This window comes from Schistocerca gregaria, chromosome 7, assembly GCF_023897955.1.
Source record: "Schistocerca gregaria isolate iqSchGreg1 chromosome 7, iqSchGreg1.2, whole genome shotgun sequence".
NCBI lineage: Eukaryota > Metazoa > Arthropoda > Insecta > Orthoptera > Acrididae > Schistocerca > Schistocerca gregaria.
The window spans coordinates 466702852-466726210 of NC_064926.1; the positions used below are offsets into that span (position 1 = coordinate 466702852).

The window sequence follows — 23359 nt, forward strand, 5'->3', positions numbered from 1 at the left end:
CAAGTCTACCTCTTACAGTAACTGAAGGGATCGGACGGAAACAATGATTAAATTCAGTACTGCCATTTACTCATGAACACAATTACGGGATTTACATGGAAAATGAATATTCAAAAACCTGTGACAATTATAGCTATCTAAATTTACGTGAATATTAAATGGAAAGCAGTGACACTCTCCTGTAAGTTAAATCTCTTCTTGCCCTCTTAAGAATTAACTCTATGTTCACTATACCCGACAGCTATTTAACCCTCTAATTCTCGATCGGAACTGTGACTAGAAGTTGCTGACGAAAACCCAGATATCCACACATTCATTACCAGCACAAAAGGAGATGAGACAGTTGATCGTTGGGGATGCCAGAAGTGTGAAAGCAAATAGAACCACTCCGGTGCTGCGAATGATGCTCACCGTAAGTATGACTGATCTACAACGAGCTATGCGCTGCAGGCGTGCTGGCTCTTTCGCGAAGACGGAGTCCTCAGCACCTATGCGGGACTCCCGAGAGGTGGCAGGTTCTGCCGCACTGCTCCGCCAAGTCGAGCCGGACACTTTCGCATCCTGCTGCCAAGTGCTTCTCTTGCGGCGCTCACTTCGCTCTGCGTATTTCTTGCCGCCAAAAGGTGCCAGTCGCCAGTCGCGGAATTACGAAACACTGCTACCCGTTCAAGAGGATTTCCACCAACGGAGAATCCCACCAAAAAATGGCGCGTCTTTTCTAGCCTCAAGTGACAACATGAAACTCTCCCCTATTACCAAAAGCATTGACTTTCAAAGCACCGATCTGAGATCACATGTGTGTACGCCAGCTGCTCGTTCTCCCGCCAATGTTCATAGCCTTTCAAACTGGGTTCGAGACAGTCAGAGGAGACCGCTACGAGGCTAGAGTTTGTATCCAGTGGCTTGCGGTTTCTACAAGCAGCAAATGCTAATCTTCAAAAGAAGTAAGGAAACATGGGAAGGCACCCCCGACTCCCGCTCATGGCGCCGTACTGACCTTGGCCAGACCTCAGCCACAAGCAGTCTTCTGGGAGGACAATGCTTGCGCCCCGCGTGGGTTCCGGGCCGACCTCACTTCCGAGATTTTAACTCTACTTAGGCCGCGATCCCAACCACCGGTCGCCGACCTACTTGGCGGAAGCGTTTCGTGTTGATCTGTCTCAAGTCCACTGCTCTCCACATTTACATGCACCCCAGAAGCATTCATAATTCATTAGAATCCGTCACCAGGTTAATAGACATGCAAATTACACAGGTCACCTTACTGCCAGTCATTGTGTTTTATGGTATCAATAACATTTTTATACCGCTTTTCCGTGTTGTCAGCCTCAGAATGATAAAATATGTTCTAATCATTGATGAAACAGGCATGCAAAATGCTTTCCGCGTTTCATATGTTCGTGTGAATATCTACATACATATGGAATTTCTTCTGCTGAGCGTGGTCTGAGTATTCACTAAACACGATCCGGGAGGAGTGGGTTCACATTCCTGTCATCCAGAGTCGGTGAACGGGTGATATCCTTACACGATGTAAGGCCAGGATGGTTCCTTTGAAAAGGTATGACCAATTTCTTGCCCAGTCCGAGACTGTTTTGTAACGACCTCATCGTTGATAGGTTGTTAAATCCTTGATTTCCTTTCTTGGAATTCGTTTACCGCTCTTTGATCACAGGATCTGCCAGATTGTCCGTCCTTTTCCAGCCATTCTACACTGATTGGTGTAAAGTGACGCGTATGTAGGCGAGGTAGTCGGCCGCCTAGAATTGGTACGAGGTGAGGTGAACTTGCTTGTGAAGCTATAAAGTCTGAGGGCGGAGGGCGCGCCGTGGTCGGTCCAGATATGCGATGGGAACGAGGCAGTCAGGCTCGAAACCGAAGTGTGGTCGCAAACGAGAAAAATCTCAAAAGAGGAGACTAGGCAGTGGTCGCCCGACACACACACACGCACACGAGGGAGGACTCGAACCTCTGCCGCGACCAGCCGCACAGTCCATGACTGCAGCGCTTGGGACCGCTCGGCTAATCCCGTGCGGCACAACTCTTAGAAATTCGACACTAAATCAAATTTGCATAATAAAGCAAATCTGAGTACATCAACGATCTCGGAGAAATGAGGCGTATGCAATGACATAACAATATTTTTAGTGACTTTAGAACTACAAAAGTTAATATTTTATAGTGACTAAATATTTTCACATTAATCTAAACCATTGCACTGTAGCTATCGTCCCTGAAAACTATGAATTTGTATAGATTTTATTTCTCGATTTATTACGTTTTTTCATATCTTTGCATTTTGCTAATGCTTGTCAGAATATCATATTCTCCCTAGTAACATAACAAATGAATTCATCGTGAACATCTTATGTCTTGTTGTACTTCTGTAATTATTTAAGGAATATTTTTCTATTTTGCCAGTAACTTTATTCAAATGTTGATTACACTCCTTCTTAACTGTGGAAATATATAAGAGCTCAGTTGCCTGTGTTACCTGACACCACTATTGGAAAGAGAATCAAAAAGACGCTTCTGTTAGGCGGGCCTAAATAATAGCTTAAATAACATTTAAAGACAATCTGTTTTCATTTAAACTGAGCTCACTGGCTCAAGACTGGATCTGAATGTGAGCAAATGTTAATAACATTACTTTATTTAAATATTGTTGTAATACATTTTAATGTGTATGTAGAACATAAGAACGATGCGTTTTTGGTAGGGATGACCTTCAGCCACCGGTAGCTAGACAGTGGTGGGACATCACAGGGTCGAGTGGAGGTGAACACATCTCGAGTGAGGCGCTCAAAGGAGCGATTGTACACACTTTTGCATTGGTTCTTGAACAAGGCGAAATTGCCGGTGATATATTAAGTTTTTCGGTCTAGTGGATGATAGATTCTGGGCAGTGGACGGCCGCTACAATACTCCTTTTCCCGACTGCATTCAAGAACTGAGAATAGATAGAGTAGGAGTTTCTACCTGTTATCTCATTTATGTTAATTTGTAAATCATAATATTGAACTCAGAATAGTTCAGAGCTGGTGAATAATCCGTGTGTTGTGATCATGAAATTGACTTCATTTTAGTGAATGTTGGATGACTATTTACCTTGGGGATTCTGCTGCCACGCTCGTAAAAATCTCAATACAACTTTATTGCACTTGATAAGGTTATTTTCTGTCTTTATTTTAACTGGAAATAGTAGGACCACTTTCCGTTTGAGATGTAAATCATTGAATAAACATTATTCAACATATTCTCTATCGTCTGTATCAATTAAGAGTGTTAGGATAGAACCCTTTCTTTAAAATTATCCATTTCTTTTATATTCATGTGTATTTAATTAATTCGCATTTCAAGCCAATGCTTAGACTATTTGCCTGCAGGATCACAGCTACAGATTATTTGCTGCTAGTTAGTGGCTGAGCATGAAAGAATACGTGCACGGCTCGACCATATGACAACATCGAGCTATTCTTTTTAAATAGAGCAGTTCATAGCCCAGGTACCTAAAGTTTGAGCAACATTAGGTAAAGTCGCAACTGGTTTGCTGGTGTAGGATGCTGTTACGAACAAGTACTTAACTGCAAAACGTTAGGTAACGTAGCACTGGGCTTCACTTTTCGATCAACCTGAATCAGACACCTATCAGCTTCCCCCGTCCCCTACTGTTGTGAGGATAATTTCAAGTACTGTGTTCATACATTTGATTTAGGAAAACTTTGACGTACCTGATATAAACTTTTCTCTCTCGTATTCAACGTGCTTATTCTACTAGCCAAGTAGCATGTGACCACAGCCCAAGCCCACCAATTATTGACGCACAGAGTTATACGCGAACTTTACTGCTTTTGTTAATGTAGTAATTATCTCTTGATGAGTTTACACTCTTGTAGCATTTTCTAAATGGAAAAGACTTTGCCTTTTACAGTTAATTTCCACTCACTAAAATGGTATTTCCAACTGTGTAGTCATTTTCAAGCGTACAATTTCGTGCTTATAAACGAATATTTTCTTAACGTTTCCCTCATCTACACAAACCGCAAGTTACTTAGATTAGTAGAGATGTTGCGGAAATGTTGGAGACATACTATGCGGACTATGGCATGAAATGCTGCATTGTTGCACAAAAAGTCTGAAATTTTTTGTTACGTATCTCCTCAATTGTCACGATATTTTCCACGTAAAATCTCTCTGGGGTGTAAATTGCAATTCTGCTGACTGGAAATAAAGCTGCCTGTCGCAGATTAAAATATTGTCCAAAAAGAGTCAGGTGCGATAGTTCCAATGTGTTGGTGAACAGACCAATATTACAACCAATTAAGGAACTTTGAGTTTACCAGTCATCCAGGACTTTTAGATCTTACAGAGAAGCTGTCCTCTTAGCCATGTAGAAATGCAGGCTTTCTGACAATTGAACCACGTGCTACAAAACCTGAGGAAGTGGAACGGGCTGGTGCGAGGTACTACCAATTGGTGACGAAGTAATTTCAAACAGAGGTGCACGTGATGTTGTCTTTGTCCAGATATGTTCACGCTGCTTGGATAGTGCTCGCTGGCGCGGCCGCCGTTAATATGGCTACGTGATGAGATAACTTGGTGTAATAAATTCTCAGAAATGCAAAGAATTAAAAACACTGTAGCTGTTAACAATATTCAACCTTCTGTTTACTTTTCCTTTTCATGTGTTTTTCTAGTCGCTGCCAAGAATTACTGATTTTTTAATGTGCTCATACTTATTTCCAAAGAAATATTGAAATTCACCCACCAATCAGGTTCTTCTTACTAAAACTATCCCATCCAAAATATCCGGAGTCCTATTAGCCTTTATGACGGCTTCAACTCTGCCGCGAATCGTGATCCTGAAGTCTGTGGAGGAATGCTAGACCATGCTTTCTCAATGCTAGACCATGCTTTCTCAAGAGCTGACTCCAGAGATGGTATTGCTCTAAATTTTGGGGGTGTGGAGCGGAATCGACATTCTAACTCATCCCAAACGTGTTCCATTGGGACAGGTCGGAACTCTGAGAGAGCCTATCCATTTCACAAATACTACTGTCCATAAACCATTGCTTCACAGATACTGCTTTTATGACAGATTGCATTGTCATGCTGTGTCCCGGTCCGAGACTCGAACTCGGGACCTGGAAGTTCCATACCAGCGCACACACTGCTGCAGAGTGAAAATCTCATTCTGGAAACATCCCCCAGGCTGTGGCTAAGCCATGTCTCCGCAATATCCTTTCTTCCAGGAGTGCTAGTTCTGCAAGGTTCGCAGGAGAGCTTCTGTGAAGTTTGGAAGGTAGGATACGGGGTACTGGCAGAGGTAAAGCTGTGAGTGCAGGGCGTGAGTTGTGCTTGGGTAGCTCAGTTGGTAGAGCACGTGCCCGCGAAAGGCAAAGGTCCCGAGTTCGAGTCTCGGTCCGGCACACAGTTTTAATCTGCCAGGAAGTTTCTTTACGTTCGTATCGTTAAACGTTCGGAATTTAATTAAGCGCAATAAGGGAAGCACACCCTAACCATGAAAAAAAAGCGCTCACACCATAACACAACTGGTTCCATAATGCACTGTTCGTAGGTAAAGTTCTGCAGCCATTCGTCAAACCAGTCCCTTCCGACGAATTGCAACGGATTAGTGTGATTCATGACTCCACATCACTCGTTTGCAGTCACCCACTGTCCATTGGCTTCGCTCTTCACATCACCTCAAAAGTCGCTTAGTACTGACCACAGAACTGTGTGGCTTACGAGGAGCTGCGCAACCGTTCTACTCCATTCGTCTTAACTCCCTACGCACAGTCACAGCGCTAGCTGCACTGCTGGCAGCGCGTTGGAACTCGAGTGATTCCTACCGCTGATTTCATGCGATTTCTTTTACACCCACCCCTCCGCAGTTTTCGAGGTTTACCTTGCCATGTTTCAGCTGTCCTTGCTTCTTAGCGTTTCCACAACACCGACAGTCGACTTGGACAGAGCTCTCGAAGGGTTGAAATGTCCCCAAAGGGTCTGTTACTCAGGTGACATCCGATGACTGGTCTCCATCGAAGTGACTGATCTCTCCTGCGTCTGTACTGACAACGCACTACTCCACGCCTCCTTTTATGTTAGTGGGCCCACCTGTCGTGACATCTAATTGTCAGTCCTGCATTACATAGGGACGCCCTCATAATTCTATACGGCAGTGTAAATTGTTTGTTACACATCGATAGAATCATTAGCTAATCCATTTCTTTCGTGTTGACATTGTAATATCGTAACACTAAGTTTATAGGAACAACCTGAAGACTTAAAGAACATCTTGAAGAAGATCAGTAATTTGATGGCATAAACTTGTACTCTTTAGGTTTAAATGAAAGTATTGCTGCATATGTAGTCCATGATTCATTCCTCCATTTTAAGGTGCAGCGTTGTACTTTCAGCAAATGATGCTTTTAAAGTCGACAAATGTGGTCACCACACATCGACGCACTTAAAAATAAATGACTTGGGAACACGGCCGCAAGAGATAGGCCCCCACAATTCATAAATTATCGAATCACAAAATATGCAAATTCGTGAAAAAGACATCTTAGTTCATTTGGCCTACTCCACTGCATTAATATTACAGCTACTCCATTACAATATTAGTATGAAACTCGCTTCCATAACTTTTCATTTAAAGTTTGTTATAAACGTGAGTGATGTAAGATGGGACCACGACTGTTTCCTTATTCGCCTAGGGCTTACTTTTTGCAATTGCGTGTTTTGTTAACGATTGAGACTACCTATCTTTTAGAGTGGAAACGTGTGTGATCGTCACAAAATTTCTCGTGTGTTCACTAGTGGTTCCCAGACAAGAAAACTGAAGCAGAATGTGAGAAGAAAACTGAAGGAACTTCAGCCAAAATCCACCAGTTATTTTATCACATCAACCAAACAAGAAGTTCTGAAACATCCTAAAAAATAGGAGATTCGACAGTAGATAGAGATTTGATGGATATTATTAAGATAATCCAGCTGTTGCATCAGGCGACACCACAGAATTGTCGAAAACTTGTAATCAGAATTGAGATAAAACAGGATTTAGTGGATTAAAACATGATATGGCCTTTTGTCTAACGGTATTACAGAAGAAATGATTAACTATGGGCAGGAGAAAGGTTCTACAGACTTTCAAAATTGTGATGAAGTATCTTTGCAGAGTTCAGTTCTACTAGATCTGTTGCGAGATAATTTAAACATTATTCGGAAATTTTCAGAGAATATGTTCGCACGCCGAGTTCAAAACCAAGAGACCGTCAACCGATTTTGGCTTTGTTTTTCTCCAACTGCGGTTGGTGTATATTGCTATGCGAGTAAATCAATATCCACTCAGAACACGAAATTAAGTGGAGAAGGCTTTTGGGACAGGAAGCATGCATCTGATCGTCTATTCGAGCATGAGATTTGAAAGACTATGAATCAGTAATGACTGACGGGGAAAAAATCACAGGACGCATCCATAAAGAATGGCGGTTCAAGATGTACAACAAAGCCAATATTTGCAACAAATCATCAGAATTGTTATTAGTACTATTAAATTCATTGCTGAACAGGGATTCGTTTTCCGAGGTGACGACGAAATTACTGGTTCACCCAGAATAGGACATTTCCTCGGTATTGTGGAATTGTTACAGGAATATGAACCCCCTTTTCGCAACCCAGTTGAAAGGCATGCAGACAGAGGGAGTTGCCATGTCAATCACTTTTCATCCACGATTTCTGATGATCTGATTAGTTACGTGAGTTTATTTATTTATTTATTTATTTATTTATTTATGCATTTATTTTACCTGGCAAGATAAGGGCCTTCAGGCCCTCTCTTACACCTAACCAGGCATACTCAGATTGAACGAGTTACAGTTTCTACAGAACATTAAGGACATATAACGTATTATGCAGTATTGATGTTAAAGAAAAAATAGAGATTATAACAGTAGTACAATGATAATTATAACAATAAAAAGTAATTATAACAATCAAGAATAATAATAACAATCAAGAATAATAACGATAATAATAATAACGACTATAAAGTCCTCAGTGAAATAATATCGAGAATTAAAAATATTAAGTATTATTCGGAGTCAGTGAACTTCACCCCCGACGAATCTTGTATCGATCAACTGACGATAGTTGTTCGATATGTTAAAGGATCGATGCCAAACACCAGCCGTATTGTGGACTGGATTGCAGCGGTCAATCATACGCTGATGCCACAAACATGAGTGACAAATACAGAGGAATGTAACCTTTGATTTTGGAAGCAAATCTTACATCGATGTTTGTCCCATACTGTGATCATCTTCTTAATTTAGTTGGAAAGGCAACTGCTAACTCTTGCCCATCATCTGTTCGATTTCGTTCAGAATTTACATATGTTCTTCACAGCAAGTACAGAACTATACCGAATTCTACCTGTAAAATTATCGCAGAATGGAAAACAAAAGCTTTGTGATACTGTAGTCTTGTCGAGCTGAAGCGACCGGCCGCTGTGGCCGAGCGCTTGTCCGGAACCGCGCTGCTGCTACGGTCGCAGGTTCGAGTCCTGCCTCGGGCTAAGTAGTTCTAAGTCTAGGGGACTGATGACCTCAGATGTTAAGTCTCATAGTGCTTAGAGCCATTTGAACAATCAGAGCTGAAGCTACGAAAGTCATTTTTCGACGGTTATTCCGAAATCTAAGGAACGCTGACAATCATATCTTCTAATAACGAGCAAAAAGCATCATTATAAGTGGAGCAACGCATCTTCCGGAAAAGATGAGTGGCCTCGAAACCTCCCTAATTGTCATTTTTTGCAACGACATATTGGATCGATTCTGTGCTACAAATAAGATGTTGCAGGACCCGAAAATGATTCAAGAATCTGCCAAGCGTGCATTGGAATCATTGAAATCATTTGTTGGATGCGAAAGAGACGAGTTTGACAAATAAGGAGCTAAAGGATTACCAAATACTGACCTGAGGAAATCACACACCAGAACAAGAAATGTAAAGTTGAATCACTTCGGTTATATGAAAGCGTAAGAGATGACGTTTATCTGTCACCAAGAGAGATATTTAACGCATCAGATTTCATCCCAGTGATCGATCAGCTATCTATTTCTCTTACTGAAAAACTGCATGCATACGATGCTGCCAGTGCTAGATTTGGATGTCTGAATAGTTTACAGGAGATGGATGCTGCAAATTTGCATACTGGCGCAGAATATAATCAAATAATAAGCAACCAGTTGTATAAAACAAATTTAATTTCTTTATCGGTTTCGGGCACTTAGCGCCCTCCTCAGAAGGCTGAACAGGAAAATACACCACATATAAGTAGGAAGTCGGAGAAGAACCTTAAAGCTAGGGACGAAAGTTAAAAAATTTTGAAGATAAAAAGTGGTACATACTTACACCTATTGCATTGTTTGCGAGTGTCAACAATAAAATGCAAACAGCTAAAAGCCACGCCCACGGCCCATCTGGGAACATGCAGCATGGCAACTGTTGAGGATACAATAGAGTTATCCTTGCACATTTCAAATCAATGTTCAGTAAGATTCCGAGTTTAGAGAAAATAATTCAGTGTGCCCCTCGAGGAGAAAAAAGAGCATATCCACATTCTAGAGATAAAAGTGGAAATGATTATATTAGGCCGATGACAAAGGAAAATAAGTCACCACAACCTTTAACAGCTGGAGCAACCGTAATGTCAGAGAAATAATTCACGCCGTTGAGGTCCTTACATAAACGTAGACGGTTCAGTCTGAAGCACCTGCAGGAGCAAGCACCCTTTGAAGCGTACGTCCTTCCTGTAACAATCTGAACAGAGCTACATATTAGACGAACGATTAAAAGTTATGACGCACAGTAAAATCTCAAAACAGCAGCGGATGTCAGGAACGGTGTCTCGTTAGTTATACCTTCAGCAGCAACTGCACTGTAGGAGAAAAATGCAAAAAGAAACGTATCTGAGAAATTTTGCCCTAAACAGTGTTGCACCCATCATCCATGGCGACGTTATTATACAGTTGTTCCATTTGAAGGTAATTAATTCATTAAAATGTACACTTGTATGGGGATACTAATTACATAGAAAAATAAGATTATGTGCTCACGTTATATATATAATCTGAATCACGTTACATAGATTAAGTGTATATATGACAATAACAAAACATTTTATTTTTGTCTTTTCATTATGTTTACAAAGCTTACCAGCACACAACAATTCAAAATATATCAACCAAAATTAAACAGAGTATGAAACGAATTACTACTTGGTAAAATCGATCATATCGATGGTATTTGTCAGGATACGCGTCGCCAAGTACATGTGATCCCTGCAACTTTGGAACTGTTTCCGAAAGTAGCAGGTTTAGTTGTTCCCGTCTGGAGACACTTGCATTTACCACACTTTCAGAGCCGCTATGTGCCCACCGACCGGTTATTGGTGTCAAAGTGTGGAACAGGAGAATTTTACTGGTTGTTCGATCGCTTTTTCTTTCCCCTTCGAAGCTGTCTGTACCTAATGAATCTCAAACAGAAAGAATTAGTTCTACGAGAGCAGGGGCATATATGGGCAAGAAGCTGCTAAAATAAAAGACAAGAAAAAATATAGTCTTACGTTTGATGTCATCATTAGCGTTGTGCCCAAAGATAGGTTTTTACATAGTGACTCGCCGTGCTCTGTCTCCTACCATCCTCTTCACGTCCGCATGATTTCAGCTTCTCTTTATGTCGGCTGTCATGTATCTCCTCCTTCCTCTCAAAAATCCTTGCGCACTCTGTTGGCAACCACTACCTTCTCAAGGAACGTACCATTGAAAGCGTCTGACGAGGAGGAGGAGGATGAAAATTGCCTTTGTATTTGTTGCTTTAAACGATACAACCGATCCAAAGAAAATCAATAATGGGCCAGTGGCTTATATGTTGGGCTCACGTCGGTTGTGCCACAAGAAACACATTTTCTGTGTGCATAAATTGCAACTCGGATAATATGATGGATAGGCCTTTAATTAGCATTCAAGCTTCTATGTACGAGGGTCACTCCAAAAGAATTGCACACTATTTTTGTAAAAATACAGTTTTCAATCTGCGTGTGTGAAAGTTTTACAGTGTGTAGATACATCCTTCCCGCTTGTTTTCAAACTTAGTTCAACCTGTTCCCGTGAGTGGCGCCGTCACAGCATGTCTTCAAGATGGCTGCTACACTTGACGTCCGTCAGAAGCAACGTGCTATCATAGAATTCCTGTGCTGTGAAAATGAGACAGTGGGGAAACATTCACAGAGGTTGAAAAAGGTGCATGGAGATACTGCTGTCGATCGGAGTACAGTTAGTCGCTGGGCAAGCAGGTTACGCGATGAATGCGAGCACGGCAATATTGAGGATTGTCCTCGCAGCGGCAGGCCTCGTACTTGCATACACTCCAGACAATGTGCAGAGAGTTAACGAATTGGTGACTGCTGACAGACGCATCACACTGAACGAATTGTCACGCCACATTGGGATAGGGGAAGGAAGTGTTTGCAGAATATTGAAAGTGTTGGCGTTAAAAAAAGATTGTGCCAGGTGGGTTCCCAGGATGTTGACAGTGGCTCACAAAGAAACAAGAAAAACGGTACACAGCGAACTTTTGGAACAGTACGAGAATGGTGGAGTTGAATTTCTTGGAAGATTTGTGACAGGTGATGAAACAAGGCTCTATCATTTTTCACCAGAGACGAAGAGGCAATCAATGGAGTGGCATCATGCAAATTCACTCAAGAAAAATGCAAAACCAAACCTTCTGCTGGAAAAGTTATGGCTACAGTGTTTTTTCGATTCCGAAGGACTCTTGCTTGTGGACATCATGCCAAGTGGAACCACCATAAATTCTGATGAATATTTGACGACACTGAAGAAACTTCAAGCTCGACTGAGTCGTATTCGACCACATCGGCAAAAGCAGGATGTTTCGTTGCTGCACGACAATGCACGGTCACATGTCAGTCACCAAAACCATGAAAACGATCACAAAACTCGGATGGACAACACTGAAACACCCGCCTTACAGTCCTGACCTTGCTCCATGTGACTATCATCTCTTTGGGACACTGAAAGACACTCTTCGTGGACCAAGGTTTGAAGATGCCTCCCTTGTGCACGCTGCCAAACAGTGGCTCCAACAGGTTGGTCCAGAATTTTACTGTGCGGGTATACAGGCGCTGGTTCTAAGATGGCGTAAGGCAGTTGAGAGGGATGGAAATTATCTGGAGAAATGAAAATATTGTTCCTAAAGGATATATCTACACACTGTAAAACTTTCAAACATGTAGAATAAAATATGGATTTTTTTAAAAAAAAGTGTGCATTTCTTTTGGAGTGATTATTGTATTTTGTTGCACTACGGGTTGAAATTTTAAATTGTTTACTACTAGTACAGTTGGTATTTCACCGTGCTAATTAGTGTAAAAATACTAATTTTGTTTACAGACAACAAAACATATCTTGAAAAGTTTAGTAGTGTGTTTTGTTTACTATTATTCTATTTTATGACATGTGCCCCTACTTCGGCTACACAGTGTTACGCTTGTTACACCTTTGTCGATATTCATCTTATGATCTCTCTCAAATAGAAATCCATTACAATGTCATCGCCGAATTTTAAGTTTTTTAATTTCCTTCGCGAATTAGTCCTCGATCTACTTTACTGCTAGCTCTATACAGGGTATTCCGAAACTGCTCGTTCAGTTTAATGCAAAAGGAAGAGAACATCAAAATGCATTATTGAACATATGAGCGCTGACAGTTATTTATATTATTACGAACAATTTAAACTGAAGTTAGTCTAGACTGCTAACTACAGCAGTAGAGGTCATAGGGACTGCTCGAATGCGCGACATTGGATCGTATGCGCACACTACATCGCCGGACCATCTATTGCAGTGTCCGTTCGATGGCACAATCAGCAACGGCAGAATTAGAGACGACATCGTCTTCTGTTTCCATAGCGGTTTGATTCACCAGAGGAAGAAATCCAGACTCGTGAGGTCAGGTGATCTAATTGGGCAGGCCACAGGGACACCTCGGCCGATCCATCGATTCCTCACAGCGCAGCTGAAGTGGGCTGGAAGTGCATCCTTTGTCTAACATTCAGAGGTACAGCCTCCAGCAGATCTGGCTACATACGTTCTACGAAGATGCGATCTCTCTGTCTGTAGACGCGGAATGGAAGAACGTACGATCCAGTCAACCTGTCACCGAGAATGCCGGCCCAAACGTTAACACCGAATCGCTGTTGACGCTTGCCGATAACTCGATGTGCAACCAAGCAGACCCGAGAGCTAACAATCTGTACACAGAGCAATTTCTAATGTCAGTAGACATTACGGGTCAGTGACATCGAAACTACAGCTTAACGTCAGCACCACTAACAAAACTTTCCCTAACATTGAAAGCTGATGTTAGGGACCTTATGTTCATCATCGAAAAATATTTGTTTTGATGTTCTCTACCTCTTCTATTAATAACAAAGGGGATTAGCTACAACAGTCTCATTCTTATCAATTACTGCCTCCCTTTCATGTCTTCGACTCTTAATAACTGCTATCTAGTTTCTATAAAAGTTGTCGATAATCTTTCGTTGCCATTACTTAATACCTGCTACTTTTTGAATTTATTCCAATCCACATAGTGGCTTCTTGCATAGTTACAAATACAATAAATATCAGTTTATTATGCATCAGGCCATTTTCTGAGGTAAGCTGTAGGGTTAGTATGGCCTCATGTGTTCCCACATTTCTCCGAAACCCGAACTGATCTTCCCATACGTGGGTGTCTACCAATCTTTCAGTTCTGGAGTAGATTACTGATATTAGTATTTCACAGTCGTGATTTATATAAAAATAAATTTGTTTGGATAAAGTTAGAAATTTGAATTCCGTGAATGACACCACTTAACCGCGTCGAAAGAAGCACGTGAAAATTTATTCGAGGCCCAAAAGAATGAGAGCCTTTCAATTTGACATGTATGGACTCGTGGAGGGAGGCAATTTTGATTCCCCTCCTCAAACCAGGGAAGGACCGAACGCATCCCAGTAGTTATCGGAGTATTGCCTTGACGAGCTGTGTTGGGAAGACGTTGGAACGCATGGTCAACCGCCGCCTGGTTTGGCTGCTCGAGACCAGGCAGCTCCTTAGCCCCTCTCAGTGTGGCTTTCGGAGATGTCGTTCCACTATAGACAACTTGACCCTGCTTAAGGCCGCCATCCAGCAGGCCTTTCTACGTAACCAGCATTGTCTAGGGGTCTTCTTTGACATTAATAAGGCGTATGACACTACTTGGCGCCGCCTTATCCTCAATCAACTCCATGAGTGGGGCTTTCGTGGCCGTCTCCCCATCTTCATTCGGTCCTTTCTTTCTCACCGCCTCTTTCGGTATCGGGTTGGTAATGTGCTATCGGATTTGTACGTGCAGGAGAATGGTGTTCCTCAGGGCAGCGTTTTAAGTGTCACCCTCTTTGCCGTTGCTATTAACAGTATCACGTCCACTATCCGGAGTCCTGCCCAATGCTCCTTGTTTGTGGACGATTTTGCTGTTTTCTGTTCTTCCTCCAGTCTTGTCAGTGCTAGTCGGCAGTTACAGCTTACGATAAAGCGCTTAGAGGCATGAACTGCAAAGACGGGTTTTACCTTTTCTGCAGACAAATCTGTGTGTGTTCATTTTAATCGTTCTCGGCGTCTTTTTCCCTCCCCTGAATTGCGTCTGAGGGACACCGTTCTTCCTTTTAGAGACACTGTGAGGTTCCTGGGCCTCACTTTTGATTCCAAGTTGTCGTGGTTGCCTCACCTTAAAGACCTCAAGGTGCGGGCCCTGAAGGCACTGAATATTTTGAAGTGTCTGAGCCATCGGTCCTGGGGAGCAGATCGGGCGCGTCTGCTGCAGTTTTATAGGGCTTTCGTCCGATCGCGTCTTGACTATGCTTGCACCGTGTATGGGTCAGCAAGGCCTTCGTATCTGAAGATCCTTGACGCAGTACACCATGAGGGTATCAGGCTGGCCACTGGTGCCTTCCGTACCAGTCCCATCCCCAGCCTGTGTGCTGAGGCAGGGGAACCGCCGCTCGCCATCCGGCGGAAACTCCTCATGGTGCGACGGGTGTGTCATTTCCTTGCCTGTCCTACCTCCCCTGCGTACCCTACCGTTGCCCGACCGCCTATGGAACGTCTCTTTTCCAGTCGTCCCAGGGCAACAAAACCATTTGGGATTCGTGCCAAGCATTTGCTTGAGTCCCTTGGTGTGGAGCGTGTGGCCCCCCAACGACAAGGTTTTACTCGCCTGCCTCCCTGTCCAGAGGCCCAGTATCCTTTTAGACTTGTCGGAGAACCGGAGGAACTGCACTCCGGCGTTTGTTTTTACCTCCTTATTTTACGATATTTTAAACCAGCATCCGGACCATGTACCTGTATTCACAGATGGCTCTAAACAGGGGGACACTGTTGGTTGTGCTGTTGTTTTCCCTGATCGAGTCGTCAAGTTACGGCTTCCTGCGGTGTTTACCATCCTCGATGCCGAATTGTTTGCAATATTGCGGGCATTGGAGCAGATGAGATGTGTTCCCAGTATTAAGTTCCTCATCTGTTCTGACTCCCTGAGTGCCCTTCAGACCATTCAACACTTGTACCCAGCGGATACGGTCGTCCAGAACATCCATGATGCCCTACTCCACCTGCAACGGCAGGGGAAGGAGGTTTCTTTCTGCTGGGTGCCGGGGCACGTGGGAATTAGGGGCAACGAACTGGCGGATGTGGCTGCCAAAGATGCATGTTCCCTCCCTCACGTTGTTGAATGTGCCGTCCCCCTCCATGCTGTAACCTCCCTTTTGCGTTTTCGTGTTATGCATCAATGGGAAGAGGAGTGGTTGGCAGTTTCTGACAATAAGCTGCGTCTGGTAAAGGCCACTACGCGACCATGGCGTACGTCCTACCAGTCATACAGGCGGTATGAGGTTCTCCTCACTCGCCTCCGCATTGGACACAGTCCCTTCACGCATGGTTTTTTACTCCGGCGGGAGGACCCCCCAATCTGCAGTGCTTGTGGCGTCCAGATTACTGTCCGCCACATTTTACTTGACTGTCTTCTATTCTCTGACCAGAGGGCGGTGGTTTCCTTGCCACCGGATTTGCCCTCTATTTTGCAAGACGACGCAGCGACTGTCGTTAAGGTTTTACGGTTTTGTGTCCTGTCCAATCTGTTGCCTCGGATTTTAGGGAGAAGGTTTTAATGTGCTGCTGGGTGACTGGCTCACCCAGTTTTTAGGTAAGAGGTCCGCCAGTCACGATTACCTCCTTGTTTCACTTCGGTATCTGTTCTCTTTTCCTTGTGTTTCCTTTCCTTTTTTAGTGTGTTTCTTCTCCTCTTGTTTTGCCTCTGTATGTGCGCATTTGGAACTGCGTCAGGCCTGTGTCTTTTAGCCGTTCTCCTTGTTCGGCGTCCGTCTTCGTCCCTTCACCGCCTGTGTTCCTGTTTCTATGCGCTTGGGCGCTGATGACCACGCTGTTTAGCGCCCGTAAACCTCAAACACACACACACACACCGGCATGTATGGATAGGCGGAAGATTAACCTGACCGCCGATGGAAGTAGGAAATCCATGTTCAGTTCGTTCTTCTGGCACAACTACCCAAAAAAACTTCTAAAATAGTATTGCTAATGCCTGAACAAAGAGGAACAAAGAATGTGAATTAAATGCAACCTCTAAATTTGTGGAACTCTTGATTATAGAAGCGTAGCGCAAGAGATGGAAACCCACTTGACCACGGTAGTGAAAGGTATTGCAGAAAGTAACGAAACAGCTCTGTACAGGCGAATTATCCTCAAAACCATTGTCAGCAAACTGATTCGCTTCCATTTTCGAAGCGTCCAAAGTTGAAGATGCGTCGTTCTATGGGTTAAGTCACTTGTCGAGTCAATGACAATTATTACATTGTTGAAGCAATGGAAAACTAGGGTGTGGTGAGCGATTCCTCAAATTTCAAGAAAGTATGATAGTAGACATCAAACCTCGAAAAATCGTCAGTGGACACTAGATACGAGGTATCGAAATTCTTAGGGGAATTCCGGAAGGTCACTCATCATCCATGTCACTGTATGTGTGCGATTGAGTCATCGCTCTATTTCTTAATTTTAATGTTTCAGAAAGTAAGACTATAGAATGAACATAGTCTGTAGGTCAACATAAATCACAAGGAGAAAGGATTTATGAATGGCCACCGGAAATGGCTGCCCAAAACAAGGCAGAGACGTAACGAAAGAGGATAGAAACAGGAATCTGTACCATAAGTACAGCTTTATAATTTGTTATCCCTTTAAAAACACTACCTTGGAAGATATTTGCCCATACCGTTGAGAATTGCATTTAATATCGCAAAAGAAGTTGGTCAGCTCTTCTTGTGAGAGGCTAATAGACATTCAACGCAAAGCTACAGAAGTCTTCAAGAAGACTCGAGCAAATATCCAAGACCATTCAGAAAGTATGACAGTATTATTATTTTAAATAGCAGAAACAAGAGATTTTGAAGAGTAAGTGTATCTTCAATAAATTTAAAGTTGAAACATCTAAGAACTTATCTGGTTAAAATTAGCTACATGAAAAGTGTAGCTAAAGAGTATTTTGTCGTGAAATAACATAAAGGAGTTAGAGGAAAAATAGAATGAAAGTAAGGAATGCGCCTAAATATTGGGAAAATATATGGAATAACATTTGTAACAAAGCGTTAACAACAGATAGAAAGACCAGCTGTTGCAGCGTAGTAAATAATATTGTAACACATAATGACACGCAGTATTCAGAGAAATGAGTGATCAGTTTCTGCCTCGAACATCAATTGGCTGGTACTATAACTCACCGTTTTACTAGGAAAGGGTAAAGCGACATATAGACTCGAAAATGTCATAAGGCAGACTTTCTGAGAAAAAAGACTGAAGATGCATCACTACAGTGTTAACTTATTCCTCCATATGTGATGTACTTTCCAAAACAAAAGAATGAACCTACTGTGAAGCTATACGGTAATTTTGTAACTGCTTTATCCTTAAGAGTTACTGCGTTCCATCGAGGGACATAGAGCGATATTAAGGTGGTGCATGCAAAGAAATAACAAATACAACAAATGCAATTTTGATGAATATGTTGAAGACCGCAATTCAGTAGAAAGTGTGTAACACTTCACTGGGAATCAAGCTACAACACAAATTCTGCAACGACAAATATGGACACTGATGGATTCCATGTACTCTCGAGATATTTATTATGTATGTCATGGCAAATAACCATGTGAATTGAATTACATTGTGCTGCGTGACTTCTGTTCATTATCTTTTTTCCGCTGTGATGTGTGCATGAAGGTTGCTTATTTGAATGCAAATGCAATTTGCAGATAATTTTTAGGAACTCGTGAATTTCATTATGTGCTTTACTTAATTTTTATGTACAAAAAAGTCGTAAGAATAAAGTCGTAAGAATAAAGTTTACGTGGCTGATCATGATAAGCTGGAAATTCGGGTCCTGGCAATAATTTTCATGTGACACATAAGAGGGGAGGATTAAGACGTCTAATGCTGTAAGTGGCAGGATTCTCGAAATATTTGTTTCGTGCTCTGATTAGACAAAGATTAGGGATTCCAATGTGTCCTTAAATCCTTTAAGATAAATGCCTGGCTAGTTTCTTTGAAAAGGACACGGCCGATGTCCTTCGCCACTTCCACAGAACATTTATTTTTTAAGGACTTTTTTTGTAATGGAAATACTTCACAGTTGACAGAGAATTTCTGCATATAAAATATTGTACGAAGCGGAAGTAATTCTTCTGTTAAGTCTCAGATCTACTCAAGTCACTGCATTAAGACAAACATATACATGAAATGAGAAGGTTCAAATTGCCTTTTTTAAAAGTTTGTTTCGCTGAATATAATCTTAACTCTAGATTGATAAACCCTCTTAAAACTTAAGATAGCAGTGTGGTACAAAACAGGACGTTTTGTACTTAATTTTATATGAAACATACCACTGGAGATCTAATAAATATAATTAACTAATGCGTAAGCTACAAATTAAGATTTCTATGAATAAAATGTGGGGTAGTAAACTTTCGATGCAAAATCTTCCTCCATTGGTGTCCTAGGGTTAATCTCGTACTTAAAATGAAACGCACAATGTGTCTGCTAATAAGGCAATGGTTTTTAACACTTGTTACATCGTAAAAGTGCTGTGCGGTGTGAAACGAAATACAAACTGACGAACTGCGACAAGTCATCAGACGATATTTAAAAGAAAGGCAAATTGTGTGTGATTCTCGTTTAGTCATGTGTGTGAATTATTATAGGCACTATTTGTAAAATATGAGCTCAGGAGATAACAGTTACGCTATGAAGTTTCACAGCGTTTCTTCCAGTGCGCTACTGCAGCTTGTCGGTGCAACGAAGTGGCTACCAATACGTAAAGCAAACGTTTCACCTTTGTCTCTGACGTAATGCTACGTCACAAAGTGGTGGGGAGCGAGGGCGAGCAAGCGTTGGATCAAACTACAGATTCTCCAACAAGCCGCCTGTGACACCATATGCGCAGACTGGCTGCGCAGTAGTCCTGTGCGTTGTCTGGATTCTTTGTGCCATTCTTGGCATACCAAAATCAGACTTACTCTTCATATTTACGGACCAAATACCGTCCTAATTTCAAGCAAACTCGCCGAGGAGGTGTGGAACTTTCCCTCTGGTAAGTAATTTATACGTTTATATCGTTTTAATACAGTACATGCAGTGTATATGTAGAAATACGAGCCAGAATGCTAGCAATGTGATCGCGATTCCTCCAATACTTTACATACTTGTCATGTTTGCCACTACAAACTTCCGGCGACGGTGAGATAGAGTGTACGGTGCGCCGCGGCAAAACGCACATTTGTGGTGTAACTAGATGACTTACTCAAAATATCGTGTGCTGTTTTGGTGTGTATTGATCGTACTGTAAGCAGTGTTAAGTGTGGTTAATAGGAGAGAAGTGAGAAACGTAAGGAAGAAAATTTCTAGCAGTTCGGCTGCTGATGCAAGAAAACGCGCTCTATCACCGATCGTCGTCGCAGGCGTTTTATAATGTATTTATGTGATGTAGTCAGTATACATGTTACTGTGGTGTTATACTGAGCCTCGTAACGTTCAACAAGGTTAATTAATTTTGCTTACGAATTATGATATGTGTCAGGAACGAGCTAAGTGTATGTAAACCAGCTGGATTCAGCCAACGAATAAACAAGCAAGTATCATTTACATCATATAATATATTGATACTTAGAATACACGTTTAGTATGCAACGATCGCTTTGTTTTCATTTATGCGTGAATTGGCGTTTGCTGAAACAATAGTAATTACTACTAAAATTATGAAAAATGTTTTTCTTTGATTCGTGAAAGTTTTTTAGTTGTAAGCGGAGTATATTTTCAGTGACATGACATGCAGTATTGTGTTCATCTTCGTTGCTTGTTTATTTACGTCCATAGAATTGTTTGGAACCGTGTTTTTGATAATTCTAAGCCATCATAGAGGGCTTTGAAAAGAATGTAATGATCTGCGATGTGATCGAAGTATTGACTAGCTTGTTTTCGTACATACTGTTACCTTGTGTGCATTTTCCTCCAATTTTTGACATAAGCGAGCTACTGTACATGGCTTATGTAAATCATGTGTTTTGTTGACATTTCGAAATCTATTATTTTTTATAGCGAATACCCCAGGTAATTGTATTTTCCTTTTTTATTATTTATCGGAATTTTCCTCTCATTCAACCTTTCGTAATCTTAAGTCAGTCTTCTTCTTTACCCAAAAATATTAATCTTTTGAAATCTGTCACCATACGGTATCAAATACTAGTATGTGCGTACAGCAATTAGGCGGATATTCTTAATTCTTTGACGCTTTCAGAACCCTTTGAGCAATTTATGCGTTTACCTTTTATCAGGATCAAAGCAACTTAAGGACTCTTGACTAGAATTGCTAAAGATTATAAAAATAGATTTGTCAGTATTGCTTTGCTATTACTGTTTTAGATCGTCAAATGATCTTTAGAAAGCATTGCCTTTTCGTGTAACAGCGCTTGAGAGACTTTGGCAAGCAGCACAACGCTTGCTCACCCAAGTTATCTTTAGATGTAAGCAAGCGCCAGCACAAGTTATTTTGGGAGGGGGCAAAGCTGAAACATAGTGTAACAAACAGAACAGCATGGCTGCATGATGCCGGCTCGAGTCCCCCTCCCCTCCCACGCAACTTAGAGCGTGCTTTGTTTTCTGCTCCCGGTTACTTCACAGGTTGCGCGTTGTGTGTCAAAACGTTAGGCGTGGCTCGATTTGTCGACGCACGTTCGCAACCCCAGTGTTTGCTTTCTGATACTAGTAGCCGTTTAGCCGCGTAATGCTGTACCGTTCTAGGAAACATTTTACTGTTGCTTCTCATGAAGCAACACTTATTTCATGAACTTAAAACGAGCATTAACAAATGCTGACTTCATTCGACGCTATATCGTTTGGGCGAAAATGCCAGTTGCCTCTTACCCGACAAAGTACTGTGATTTTAAGTGATAAAGGCACTTTCTGTCATTCGCGAGAGTAGAAACAATTGCATGGTGGGAATGTAAACTTCATTCGCTTCGTTCCAGAACACATTGTCAACCAGTCTAAAACAATGAAGCCTGCAAACAGTTTTGGTTTTAGTTATCATTACATTTTTCTGTGTGGACCACACTGTAATTTGATGTGTAGCAACTGTCGTTTGCGAGAAACGTCTTAACGCGAAAACAAAAGAAAAAACATGTGGAGCTAACCGGCGCGCGCGCGCGCTGTGTGTGCGTGCGTGTGTGTGTGTGTGTGTGTGTGTGTGTGTGTGTGTGTGGATCATTTTGTACAGTGGAAAAATTTGAACTGTGTCCTAACCCACTAAATAATAGAACAAAACAGATTTGTAAAAGATATTTAAAAGATGCGAAGGTTGTTACACAATATAATTTTAGTTAATATGGTTTGTCGCATGCGTCTGTAATTCAAGGTTTACCTTCCACTAAATAATGCTAATAATAATTATTAAATAGAGTTTGGTATAGTATCTACGTCGTGGGCGAAATAAGTACTCTGTGTAAATCAAAGTTGTTGACAATGACACAAGGTAACACTGGCGGATGTACGTGTGGTGCAGTTCTTACGTAATCTGTATAGTCACTAGATGTGTGTCGTTCGTGTCGATAATGTTAGAAAAGGTACGAACCGGTAGTGTGCGGAGCAGCTGAACACGGCCATGGTATCTTACGATCTGATCGAGGTTTCATTTCTTGATAGGTGGACATGGAATAGAGTAAGGAGTATACGCACTGTATAGACGTGCTATGCAATCGTCAAGGGTGCCGAAAGCTGGAGGGGGAAGGGTTTAATTCTGGGTGGAAATCTAAAAAAAACTTGATAAATTGTGTTTTTAATTCGTTGATGTTATTCGTGATTTTTTCCTCCTGTCCAGCTGAATGTAGAAGCATTACTCTCATGACCATGCAGACGTAAACCACCTAGGGCATTGGTTACAAATCTAGGAAACATGCAAATTCCATGTGTATGTGAAGTGTTGTCGGCCGGAGTGGCCGTGCGGTTCTGTTCGCTACAGTCTGGAGCCGAGCGACCGCTATGGTCGCAGGTTCGAATCTTGCCTCGGGCATAGATGTGTGTGATGTCCTTAGGTTAGTTAGGTTTAATTAGTTATAAGTTCTAGGCGAATGATGACCTCAGAAGTTGAGTCGCATAGTGCTCAGAGCCATTTGAACCATCTGTGAAGTGTTGTATGCCTATTAAGTGATTTTGTTGCTTCAAATTCAACTCAAAATTTTTAATTCTTTCAGTTCCTGTAAGCTTAAGTAGTAATTGTATTATATTAACATACTTCGGTGAACGAGTCGTTCGGGCGTTGAACTCTTGCGCCGAAGCTAACGGATTCAAATCCAACAGAAAACTGGATTTTTTTTAGGCTGATTTACAGTCAACTGCACGCCATGTCGCATGGGATACAGCGCTTATAAGAACCTTGAATTATCTTCAGATTGTGTAAGACAAAGTTCACGTCTCGTTCCCAGAATGGTGTTTGGTGGCATAGAGACGGAATAAAGTTGATAAAAAAGCAGCCGCTGTACTTCAATATGGTTACCAAACCAACTGATGGTTCATTGCAATTGTTATACTAAGAAAATGTTATTACAAATAGAGTAACGTTTTATTTACTTTTTGGATGGAGGAGGGGGGGGGGGTGAGGAATATACATGAGTATTGGGAGTAGGGATGAGCAAAAAAAA

General features: G+C 41.8%; 1 protein-coding gene across 7 annotated transcripts in view; it reads left to right on the forward strand.

Annotated features, from left to right (window-relative positions):
- LOC126281832 (transcriptional enhancer factor TEF-1) overlaps window positions 1-23359 on the forward strand; it is an 824099-nt gene that overhangs the window by 85317 nt on the left and 715423 nt on the right. For 2 of the 7 annotated variants that reach the window (XM_049981073.1, XM_049981074.1), the window contains exon 1: window positions 19629-19758. The exons of 3 other annotated variants lie outside the window; for them this stretch is intronic. The gene's annotated coding sequence lies outside the window, so the exon portion shown is untranslated. Of the gene's footprint in view, window positions 1-19612; window positions 19759-19905; window positions 20296-23359 lie in introns of those variants that run through there. 2 more of the 7 variants (XM_049981075.1, XM_049981072.1) reach the window with 2 other exon arrangements.